At 41.6% G+C, this 12,052-nt stretch overlaps 1 protein-coding gene across 1 annotated transcript in view; it reads right to left on the bottom strand.

Annotated features, from left to right (window-relative positions):
* LOC113445282 (adhesion G protein-coupled receptor G1-like) overlaps positions 1-11,239 on the bottom strand; it is a 45,304-nt gene extending 34,065 nt beyond the window's left edge. Inside the window, exon 1 of the mRNA XM_087940443.1 lies at positions 10,691-11,239. The gene's annotated coding sequence lies outside the window, so the exon portion shown is untranslated. The remainder of the gene's footprint in view (positions 1-10,690) is intronic.
* Positions 11,240-12,052: the final 813 nt, after the last annotated feature.

The following is a 12,052-nucleotide window of genomic DNA, read 5'->3' as shown; positions in this document are numbered from 1 at the left end:
CCTTCATATCCTTCAAGGATTTCAATTCTTTATTGATAGCTGCATACCAATCTTCCTTCTCTTTATAAGGATACTTTTTTATCTCCTCCACAGTAGATGGAACTCTATTTACCTGGCACACTGTGTTAGCCTGGTATCTATCAGGCGGTCTAGATATACGTGTAGTTCTTCTGGGAATTACAGGGCTTGGTTGAGTTACTACCTGTTCCTCATCTTCAGCTATTTCTTCCTCTAGGGGCTCTAATTCTTCCTGTACTTCTTGCTTTACTTTATTTTTAAAGTTACAGGGATACTTAATGGGATTTCTATAGGATTCAATAATCACTTCTTTATTGCTATCCTGCTGTAACTTATCCCATCCTACGTGCTCTAGAAATTGGGCATTAGCACTACATAACACCTTAGATGTGCCTTTCTCCCAAAATCTATATGCCCTATGGTTAGCTTGGTAACCAACGAAGAAAAATTGTTTAGCTCTGTGTTGCCCTTTACACCTGAGTTGTGTAGGGATATGAACCCATGCTGGTGCACCAAATGTGTGCAGGTAACTCAGATCAGGCTTCCTGCCATGCCACATGGTGAATGGTATTTCACCAGTAGTTGAGTTAACAACGTTGTTCAATATGTGATTAGCACACATTGTGGCCTCCCCCACAAAAATCAGGTAACCCAGAATCAGTTATCATTGTTCTAACCATTGCCTGTAGTGTTTGGCCTCTTCTCTCTATAAATGCGTTGTGTTTGTGGTCTGTATGGTGCAGATTTCTTATGCTCTATTCCAGCTACCTTTAATCTATTCTGGAATTTGCTGTTAACAAACTCCGCACCACCATCTGTCACCAAGGTTATTAGTTGCCATTTGGTTTTTCTTTCAGCAAACTTTAACCAGTTGAAGAAATGTTGATATGTTTCAGTTTTGCTTTTCATTAGGTAGCAAAACCCATATCTAGAGTAATGATCCATAATGCTCAGTATATATCGAGCACCCCCATACTGGGTTTCTTTGGACCTATAATGTCTGCAAATACTACTTCTAAAGGTTCTTTAGTTTTGAAACCATTTAGCCTATTTGCAGGCAATATTTTACTCTTATCTTCACAGCAGACATTACAACGCAAATACTTATCACAGGGTTTTAACCTTATTCCTTCAGATAACTCTACTGTACGCTTTAGCATTTTAAAATTTATATGCCCCAAACGCCTATGCAATAAATGGATACATTCATTATGAGGCTTGATATTATTAAATACAGTCTGTGCCTCCCCTTTCTTACTGTCATGTAAGACATACAATGTTCCATTTAAAGCTGCAGTTACCTTTTTGCCATCTCTTTCCAGTATGCACTTATTATTCTTAAATGTAACTACATAACCTAGTTTATCTAATACTCTTACAGAAAGTAAGTTCATCTTTAACTGTGGTACATACAACATTTTTATATTCTGGTTTAAATATGGACAATAAGCAATACCTTCACCCTTGGCCTTGAGGTGCCAGCCATTTGCGAGTGATATACGTTGTGAGCTTGTAGACATTTTTATAAACTTTGTCTTATCTCTCGTGATGCAGTGGGATGCACCACTGTCCACCACCCATAAATCACTCTTCACATCACAGTTGCTAAACGTGGCTAGCTCAAAGGATTTCTTTGGCTTCCTAACATTCTGGCTTTTTACTTTTCTGCAGAATCTTGCCAAATGTCCTCTGCCTCCACAATTAAAACACTTTTTAATTGTGTATGCCGTCGAAGATAAATTCTCTTCTTCCGGGTGCTTTACTTTACACAGTTGGTTTCTTTCATGCTTTGAAGATAATTTCTCTTCTTTATTAGGTTTATCTTCCCTCAGCTGGTCACGTTCAAACCTTCTTCTGGCTTCTTCTAATAGCCTGCCGGTTATCTCAGTTACTGATAAACTGTCTTTTGGCAATACCTCTAATGCAGTCACAAAATCATCATAGCTTCGATCCAATGAAGACAGTATGATGTATACTTGTTGCAACTCATTAAAGATAAGCTCTTTTTCTTGCAATTCTTGAAAAATGCTTTTCATACAGTTTAAATGAGTTAACATGTCTCCATTCTTCTCAAGATGTGTTCTAAACAGCTTCCGTGTAAGATTGATATGAGCTCCTACATTGTCTCGAACATAAATCTTCCTAAGATTCTCCCAGCAGTCTGCAGCAATCTCCTCTCCACGAATATGAATCAGTTGCTGGTCTGAGAGAGTCAGTCCTATGATGCACAAAGCCTGCTCATTCTTTCGTTCATAGTCTTGTATCTTTTTAGCATCCTCTTCTACATTAGGATCTAAATTAGATACATCTGGTAGGTTTGTAATTATGTCCCACAAACCTTCTCTTCGTAGCAGTAAACTACATTTCATTGACCATGAAACATAGTTTGTTCCATCTAGTCTGGATATCATGGACAGACTTGGCAAATTTACTTGTGCCATTGCTCTTCAGATAAATAACTATTCAACAAACAGTTTGTACTTACAGTAATGTGCAACTCACCCCAACTCTAACTGCTAAAACCTGGTTAGTTAGACTGTGCTCACTACCAATGGGCTGGGCCCATAACCAATGTTAGTGTTTGGGGACAAACCCCCAAGCAGAGTGTGCAGCAGCAGTCAAGCCAGGCAGCCAAGTGAGAGAGAGGTTGGGCCCAAGAGTATACACACACTGGAGACAAAAACACTGTTTGTGGTTTTAAAAAAGTTATTTAATTCACACAGAGATTAAGAAGTGTCATTCAGTCCATATGTCAATATCCAGTATATCCATCCAGTTACCTAGTCCATTTACAGTAAATACAATGTCTTTTAGCTGCTTGTAAATCTTTTCCTTCCGATACCTTTCTCTCAAAGACAACGCTGAATCCTCAGCTCACCAAGTTAACAGTCCTTGTGTTCAGGTGAAATGGTATCTGGCACAGTAGCCTCCAAGAGTAAGCAGACAGACGTTCCAAAACAGCAGGCAGCAGACCAGGAACAGAACCAGGTGCATCCAGAAGCCGGGGTCTATTTCGTTTCCCTTCCTACCTTTATTGCTGCCTGCAACCGCACCCACAATGACATTGTAGTTTCTTGTGCTTAAAGCTACAAAACACTTAAACCTAGGTTTATATATTCATTCACCCAAACCAGTTGGAGTATTCATATACCCAACAATAACCATCTTCTGAATCTTTATCTGTTCCATCCTTTTAAATGAAGAACACCTTTTCATTGGAAAACTTAAGGGCAGCCTAGGCCTTGATGAAAACAAGTTTAATCTCCTGTATCAGATGGACTGCATCCCAAGGTTCTTAAAGAAATGAATGATGATCTTGTTAAGACCTTGTATCTTTGAGAAATCCTGGAGAACCCAGGAAATGTCAAGGAAAGGAAGGAAAGGGAGATTTAGAAAACAAGAGGCCAGTCAGTCTGACTTCAATATCTAGGAAGATTCCAGAGCAGGCATAAAGAACTCAGTGGAATGAGGGGCAGTCAACAAAGAAGGTCAACCCATTTTCCAAAGCACCAGAAGGCAGGACAAGAAACAACAGATGGAAACTAACCAAGGAGAGAAGCAATCTAGAACTAAGGAGAAATTTCCTGACACTGAGAACAATTAACCAGTGGATCGACTTGCCTTCAGAAGTTGTAGATGCTCCATCACTGGAAGCTTTTAAGAAGAGACTGGACAGCCACTGGTCTGGAATGGTATAGGGCAATGGTGGCTAACCTTTTTGGGCTCCTGTGCCAAAAATTGTGCACATGCATGCGCTTGTGCACCAACACCCAGAAGGCAATGCATGCACCTCTCCATGTCCCCTGCGCATGTGCACTCAATCCCCGCCCCCTTACCTGTACTGCACCTCATAGCTGATTTGAGGCCTTTTTCAGCCTCCCAGAGTCTTGAAAAAAGATTCTGCAGGCTCTGCAGGCTGAATAATAGGCTCGTTTCGTCACTTCCGGTATTACAGGAAGTGACGAAACAGGCCTATTATTCGGCCTGCAAAGCCTGTGTAGGCTTTTTTCAAGCCTCTGGGAGGCCGAAAAAGGCCTCTAACCAGCTGAAAAATCAGCTGTGAAGCACACGCATGCTCAGTGAGGTAAGTTTTCCTGCGACTCGCATGCTGGCACAAATGGCTCTGTGTGCCACCTGTGGCGCGCGTGCCATAGGTTCATCATCACGTGTATAGGGTTTCCTGCTTGAGCAAGGGATTGGACTAGAAGACCTCCAAGGTCCCTTCTGTTATTCTGTATAAGAATTTTGAAAATATGATTACTAGAAATCAGCATGAATTTGTCCAGAGCAAATTTGCCAAACTAACCTACTGTCTCAGTTTGTTCAACCATCAGCTTCTTTAATGGGTAGATAGAGGGAATGCTATCAACATAATATACCTTGGCTTCAGCAAAGCATTTGACAAACACAGCGACAAGTTGCTTAACAACCTATTGTGGGGTGCAAGGGTGACAATTAAGGGGATACACAGTTATCCCCAAAATCAGACTCAAGGGGTGTGCACGTTCCTCAAAATGGAGGTATATCTTGTGGAGATGCTGCGAGAAACAGCCCTGGAGCCTCTTTTGTTCAATACTTTTATTAAGGATTTGGGTGATAGAAAGAACACTCATCAAACGTTCAAGTGATGCTGTTCTGACCCAGCTCTCCAAACACGTCAACCCATTCTGAAGTTAAATCAATGGTTCGGTCAACTCAAAAAACATTTCTATGGCCTTTCAGAGTTGCCAACAGAAAGGGAGGGGGGAAAGGGGTTTGAAAGAGCAGTGCAGCAGCTTGGAAATCAAAACTGCATTCCATACATAGTTTTTCAGATATTGCAACTAGGTGACTGAAGTTTCTGCTGCGAAAAAATATAACTGGAGAGCAGGATTGATGACTCTTGGCTATGGATGTGTCCCATTGGAGAATATGAATTACGATATACCCATGGGGAGGGGAAAAACCAGGGTCAAGGGTGACAAAGAATGATGTGTCTCAGAGTTGGCTACACCCAGACAGTGCTGACATATTAACTCCCAAATAAATTCTGTTTAGTTTTGGAAGTTTGGCTCGAGACTCATAATTTAATTGGGGTAACTGCCGGAAACCTGACAGATTCCTTTATTAGGAGGGCCTGCAGCCCCAGCAAAAAGTTTATATCTCATCGCAGGCTAACAAGTCCATCTGGCCAGAAGATTAATAGTTTTCTGCCACATTTATTCATCTCCACCCCCTGCCTTTTATCCCCAGAGCTAGGGTGGGGCTTCATTTGCAACTGTGGCTCTTCCATCCCAAGGACCAGCCCATAGATTTCCACTGCTCTCCTCTCCTCTACCAACCATGTGTCAGGCACTGGGCCCAGCTGTTCTACAACCAGCCCTCGCACTTATGACCATCGCAACATCTCTATGGTTACATGATCAGAATCCAGGCACTTGCCATCCACCATGTATTTATGACAGTTGCAGCATCCCCAGGGGTCACGTGATCACCAATTGTGACCTTCCCAGCCAAGCACATCCAAGGGGGGGAGAAGCTAGATTCACTTAACGACTGCATCACTCATGTAACAACTGCAGTGATTTGCTTAACAGCAGTGGCAAAAAGGTTATAAAATCAGGCGTACCTCAACAACTGCCTTGCTTAGCGATGGAAATTCTGATCCTGTGGTCATAAGTTGAGGACTACCTGCAGCTAAAATGCTAAATAAGGCAGCAATGGGACAGGGGACATCTGGATGAGTTACTGCTGAGGTATCCAGCCTGGAGCAGGGGTGTCAGGAAGTCAAAATGGCAGCCCCGAGCATCTGAGTGAAGTTCACCCCCTTTTAACATGACGCCCATAATAAATGGAGCTTCTGTGGCGCAGTGGATTAGAGTGCAGTTCTGCAAGCTACTTCTGCTGGAGCCGGCTGCCTACAATTTGGCAGTTCAAATCCCACCAGGCTCAAGGTTGACTTAGCTCTCCATCCTTCTGAGGTAAGTAAAATGAAGACCCAGATTGTTGGAGGCAATAGGCTGACTCTGTAAACCATTTAGAGAGGGCTGTGAAGCAGTATATAAGTCTAAGTGCTATTGCTATCTCTGTCTGTCTGTCTGTCTCTCTCTCTCTCTCTCTCTCTCTCTCTCTCTCTCTCTCTCTCTCTCTCTCTTCATCCAGCCAGCCAGCCAATCTATGTCTGTATCTATCTAAGAGTCATAGTGGCATAGTGGTTAAGAATGCAGTATTGCAGGCTGCCAGCTGCCAGGAATTCAATCCTGACCTGCTCAAGGTTGACTGAGCCTTCCATCCTTCCAAGGTAGGTAAAATGAGGACCCAGATTGTTGGGGGACAAGAGGCTGACTCTGTAAACTGCTTAGAGAGATCTGTAAAGCACTGTGAAGCGGTATATAAGTCTAAGTGCTATTGCTTTTTTCCTTCCTTCCTTCCTTCCTTCCTTCCTTCCTTCCTTCCTTCCTTCCTTCCTTCCTTCCTTCCTTCCTGTTAGAATGCAATATTGCAGTCTGACTCTTTCCACAGCCAGGAGTTCGATTCTCACTGGCTCCAGGTTGACTCAGCCTTCCCTCCTTCTGAGGTGGGTAAAATGAGGACCCGGATTGTTGGGGGCAACAGGCTGACTCTGTAAACCCCTTAGAGAGGGCTGGAAAGCACTATAAAGCGGTATCTAAGTCTAAGTGCTATGCTATTGCTATATGGCGCTTCAGTCCCACAGTTGTGGTTACCATCATTTTCTTCCCCGCAGACACCTCTGGCTTAGTACAAGCGGTTAACAACAATAGAACGAAATTTAACACTCCACTGCACATCTGTTTCCTCCCACATTAGCCCTCCCTTCCGCAAAACGGCAGGGTGAGAAATAACAAGCAATTGAATGGTTCTTTTTTTAAAAAAAAAACCCTCAAAATATGTTCCCTGTTACACACCGGATGCGAACCAGCCACCCAAGTGGTGTAGCAAGAAGAACAGAAGAACAGAGTTGGAAGGGACCTTGGAGGTCTTCTAGTCCAACCCCCTGCTCAAGCCTGTACCTTATATAACGGAATATTGCATCCAGTTTTGGTTGCCACAGTATAAAAAAGATGTTGAGACTCTAGAAAGAGTGCAGAGAAGAGCAACCAGGATGATTAGGGGACTGGAGGCTAAAACATATGATGAATAGTTGCAGGAACTGGGCCTGGCTAGTCTAGGGAAGAGAAGGACCAGGGGAGACAGGAGACCAGTCTTCCAATATTTGAGGGGCTGCCACAGAGAGGAGGAAGGGGTCAAGCTATTTTCCAAGGCACCTGAAGGCCAGACAAGGAATAATGGATGGAAACTGAACAAGGAGAGATTCAACGTGGAAATAAGGAGGAATTTTCTGACAGTGAGAAGAATCAACCCATGGAGCAGAAGTTGATTTGAGAAGATGTGGGAGCTTCATCATCATTGGAGGCTTTCAAGAAGAGACTGGGATGCCATCTGTCAGAAATGGTGTACGGTCAGCCTATTTACCAAAGCACCAGAAGGCAGGTTAAGAAACAATGGATAGAAGCTTGATAACATGAGCTCCAACCTAGAACTCCGGAGAAATTTCTTAACAGTGAGAACAATTAACCAATGTAACAGCTTATCTTCAGAAGTTGTGAATGCTTCAACACTGGAAGTTTTTAAGAAGACATTGGACAGCCATTTGTCCAGAATGGTCTAGGGTCTCCTGTTTTGTGCAAGGGGTTGGACTAAAAGACCTGAACTCTTAGTGCTGCCGCTTAATAAAACCTTAGTAAGACCACACCTGCAATACAGCAACCAATTTTAGTCACCATACTATAAAAAAGATGTTGAGACTTTGGAAAAAGTTCAAAGAAGAGCAACTTAAGACAATCAAAAGCCTGGAGACTAAAACATAGTTGCAGGAACTGGATATGGCCAGTTTAGAGAAAATAAGGACTAGGAGTGACATGATAGCAGTGTTCCAATATCTCAGGGGCTGCCACGAAGAAGAAGGGGTCAAACTGTTTTTCAAAGCACCAGAAGGCAGGACAAGAAACAACGGATGGAAACTAATCAAGGAGAGAAGCAACCTGGAATTGGGGAGACACTTCCTAACAGGGAGGACAATTAACCAGTGGAACAGCTGGCCACCAGAAATCGTGGATGCTCCATCACTGGAGATTTTTAAAGACTAGAGTCTAGACTAGGGGACTCCAAACTTGGCAAGTTTAAAACTTGTGGACTTCAACTTACAGAATCCCTGAGCTAACAGGACTGGAGGAGGAATTCTGGGAGTTGAAGTCCACAAGTCTTTTTTTTCCCTTTTTTTTAAAAATAAAATTTTATTGGTTTTTAAAACAAACATAAACAAACAAAACATAAAAACATCAGGCCAACTTAAATCGATGCAAAACTTAGAGGAACAAGGTATAAAGATGAATTGGTTTTCATATGCGCAAATACATTCAAGGTATGTTGAAGATTTTAAAACAGAGGGATTTTATGATAAATTGACTGATTTAGATAAGATCTTGACAGGCACTGATGAAAAGGTGATTAAAAAATTATATGGTTATTTACTGGAAATTAAATTAGACGAAGAACAAGTCAAAGAAACCATGATTGCCTGGGGGAAGAATTTTGGGTATGGGATTGATTTAGAGAAATGGCAAAAATTGTGGTCTCAAAATTATAAAATGACTATGTCAACAGCTTATAAAGAAAATTTGTATAAGATGTTTTACAGGTGGCACTTTCCCCGACAAGAATAGCAAGAATGGTCAAGAATAAATCTGAAAAATGATGGAAATGTCATCAGATACCTTCCTCATATTACCATATGTGGTGGACTTGTGAGGACGCTAGAAAATACTGGACTAAAATTTGCATGTGGTTGGAAAAAATGACAAAGAAACATATAGATTTGAAACCAGAGATCTTTTTATTGGGAATTTTACCTGATATAGATAACAAAGATTTGAAATACCTGATTGTAAATGTATTAACAGCGGCTAGGATTGTATTTGATAAAAACTGGAAAAATGAGAAAATACCATTGCAGGAAGAAATTATTAAGAAAATATTGGAATGTGCTGAAATGAGTAGATTGACATTTGAAATCAGAGAACAAGAAGATAAACAATTTTATAAAATTTGGGACCTTTTCTATCAATGGTTGGATGATAAAATACAATAATAGAATATTTAGAATTTTAGATAATAATGACTATATAAAGAGATTTTTTTTTCTTTCTTATATAATATAATATTTATAATGTCTTTAGGATAGATTTGGTATGATTATATGATTTGTTATAAAATAAATTAAGTAAATTATAGTTATCTCATAAAGTATGAATGAATAAAATTATAGTCAAATGATTGTTTGATAGTGATACTAGGGTATATAATTTTTGATTGATAATATGAGTTAATATGTAATGTAACTGTAATTGAGACTACGAAATGAATGCACAAAAACTGGTAAACCAACCGACACACTGTTTGTATATTTATGAAAGAAAGCTGGATGTTTTTATGTTTTGTTTGTTGGTTTGTTTTTAAAAACGAATAAAATTGTTTTCAAAAAAAAAAAAAAAAACAGGCCATCTTCCATATATGTACATAAAATGTGCCAGTTGGTTTACAAATTGTTTTGCGCTTCCATTTCGTAGTCTTCAATTACAATTACATTGTATATGGTCTCGTATTTTCAATCCAATATTAAATACATTGGTATCATTGTTAATCAATCATTTGACTATACTTTTATTCATTCATGCTTTAGGAAATAATCATATTTTACTTAATTTGTTTTGTGACAATTCATATTATCATCCCAAATCTATCCTAAAATCATTTTGTAGATATAATAAGAAAAGAATACATCTTTATATATTTAGTATTTTCTAAAAGTCTACATATTTCGTTACTATACTTTATTATCTAACCATTGATGGAATAGATCCCAAACTTTATAAAATTGTTTATCATCCTGTTCTCTAATTTCAAATGTCAATCTGCTCATTTCGGCACATTCCAATATTTTCTTAATAATTTCCTCCTGTGATGGTATTTTCTCATTTTTCCAGTTTTTAGCAAATACAATCCTAGCCACTGTTATAATACATTTACAATCAGGTATTTCAGTTCTTTACTATATATTTCAGGTAAAATTCCCCATTAAAAATATCTCTGGTTTCCAATCTATATGCTTTTTTGTCATTTTTTCCAACCACGTGTGGATTTTAGTCCAGTATTTTTTAGCATCCACATATGTCCACCACATAGGGTAATATGAGCCAGGTGTCTGATGACATTTCCAACATTTTTTCGGATTTATTCTTGAGAAGCCCACAAGTCTTAAAGCTGTCAAGTTTGAAGAGACCCCTGAGTCTAGACAGTCACTACTCTGAAATGGGATAGGTTCTCCTGCTTGAGCAGGAGGCTCGACTAGAAGACCTCTAAGGTCCCTGCCAACTGTGTTATTCTGTAGTCCGGGAGGGTGGGGTCCGAAGGGAGGGCCCCGAATTGGAGGGACCCCCCCACCGAATCCCCCGAAGCAACCTATTGCAAACCGGTTGTTTGAGATTTGCAGAAGCCGCCTCCCTCCTCCTCTCTTCTGGCTCAGCTAAGCCCCCTCCTCCAGTGCACCCGCGTCTTGGGGTCGCCCAGGTGAGACAGGCAGGGAATCTTCTCGCGAAGTCCCGCAGCCACTTACCTGCAGCCTTTTCCTCTGCCGGCCCGCGGCGCTTTTCCTCTTCTCCGGCGCAAGCTAAGAACTCAAGCGAGGCTCAAGCGAGGTTTGAACCCTGCGCGGATCCAGGCGGGGCTTTTCTTTCGCGGCCCACGTGAGGACTGTCACCGAGGGTGTTTTCGGAAGCGTGGGAAAGGCGGTCCCTTCGCATCCCCTTCCCGCGAGTGGAACCCGGGTCTCCGCTCGCGGGACGTGCGGGGAGTGAGTGAGGCTCAAGGATTAACAGAGTTGGAAGGGACCTTGTAGGTCATCTAGTCCAACTCTAGTGAGTGAGGCTCAAGGATTAACAAAGTTGGAAGGGACCTTGTAGGTCATCTAGTCCAACCCGCTGCCCAAACAGGAGAGGAAGATCGGGGCGGGCGGAAAAAAAGAGCACTCAAGATGCGCGTCTTGGAACTGGAGGATGCCGAAAGTTTATGGGCGCCCTCCACGCCGTTGCAACCAGCAGACACTTAAACGTGCCTCGCTCGGCCGTGGCTTCGTTGTTTGAAGCTAATCTTTCCTTCTGCAACCTCTTTCCCTCCTTCCTCTTCTTCTTCTTCTTCTTCCCTTCCTTCCCGTTTTTGGCTTGGGCAAGAATCAAAATTGGCCCACGAACAGAAGCATCTTTTCTGAACTCGGTGACCATATATGATAAAATGCAGTTGTAAGCAAAGCTATTCTTGGCGTGTAGAACAAGGTCCTCAAACTTGGCAACTTTAAGACTTGTGGACTTCAACTCCCAGAATTCTCCAGCCAGCAGAGCTGGCTGGAGAATTCTGGGAGTTGAAGTCCACAAGTCTTAAAGTTGCCAAGTTTGGAGACCTCTGGTATAGAATAAAGAACAATTCCTCGGTGGAACAACTTCCTTGCAGAAGTTATGGAAGTTTTAAAGAAAAGATTGGACAGCCATTGGGCTGAAATGGTACGGGGAGTCCTCAACTTCTGGCCTCAATTGAGCTCCCAAATTTCTGCTGATATGGTCGTAAGTGTGAAAAGTGGTCCTATCTCATGTTTTCAGTGCCGTTGTAACACTGAACGGTCATTAAAATGAACGGTTATAAGTGGAGGACTGTGTAGGGATTCCTGCCCGAGCAGGGGGCTGGACTAGGAGACCTCTAAGGTCCCTTTCAACTCTGTTATTCTGTTTTTCGGTTTACATCGAATCATTCAACGTTTTCTTTCCCCTGGGAAGAGATATCGGCTGATCTCTGCATGTCCCGCACTCACCCTGAGAGCACCACAGCCCTGCCATGGATTTTCTCCCCCAAATATATTTTAAAGCTCAAAACATTATCCAATTCACCTGGCATTCGTTTCAATTATGCTGCCTTTTGACGTGATATA

Source organism: Pseudonaja textilis, chromosome 11 (genome assembly GCF_049901715.1).
Source record: "Pseudonaja textilis isolate UNSWEBS1 chromosome 11, rPseTex1.2, whole genome shotgun sequence".
NCBI classification, from domain to species: Eukaryota; Metazoa; Chordata; class Lepidosauria; order Squamata; family Elapidae; genus Pseudonaja; species Pseudonaja textilis.
This window is presented reverse-complemented; position numbering and strand designations above follow the sequence as displayed.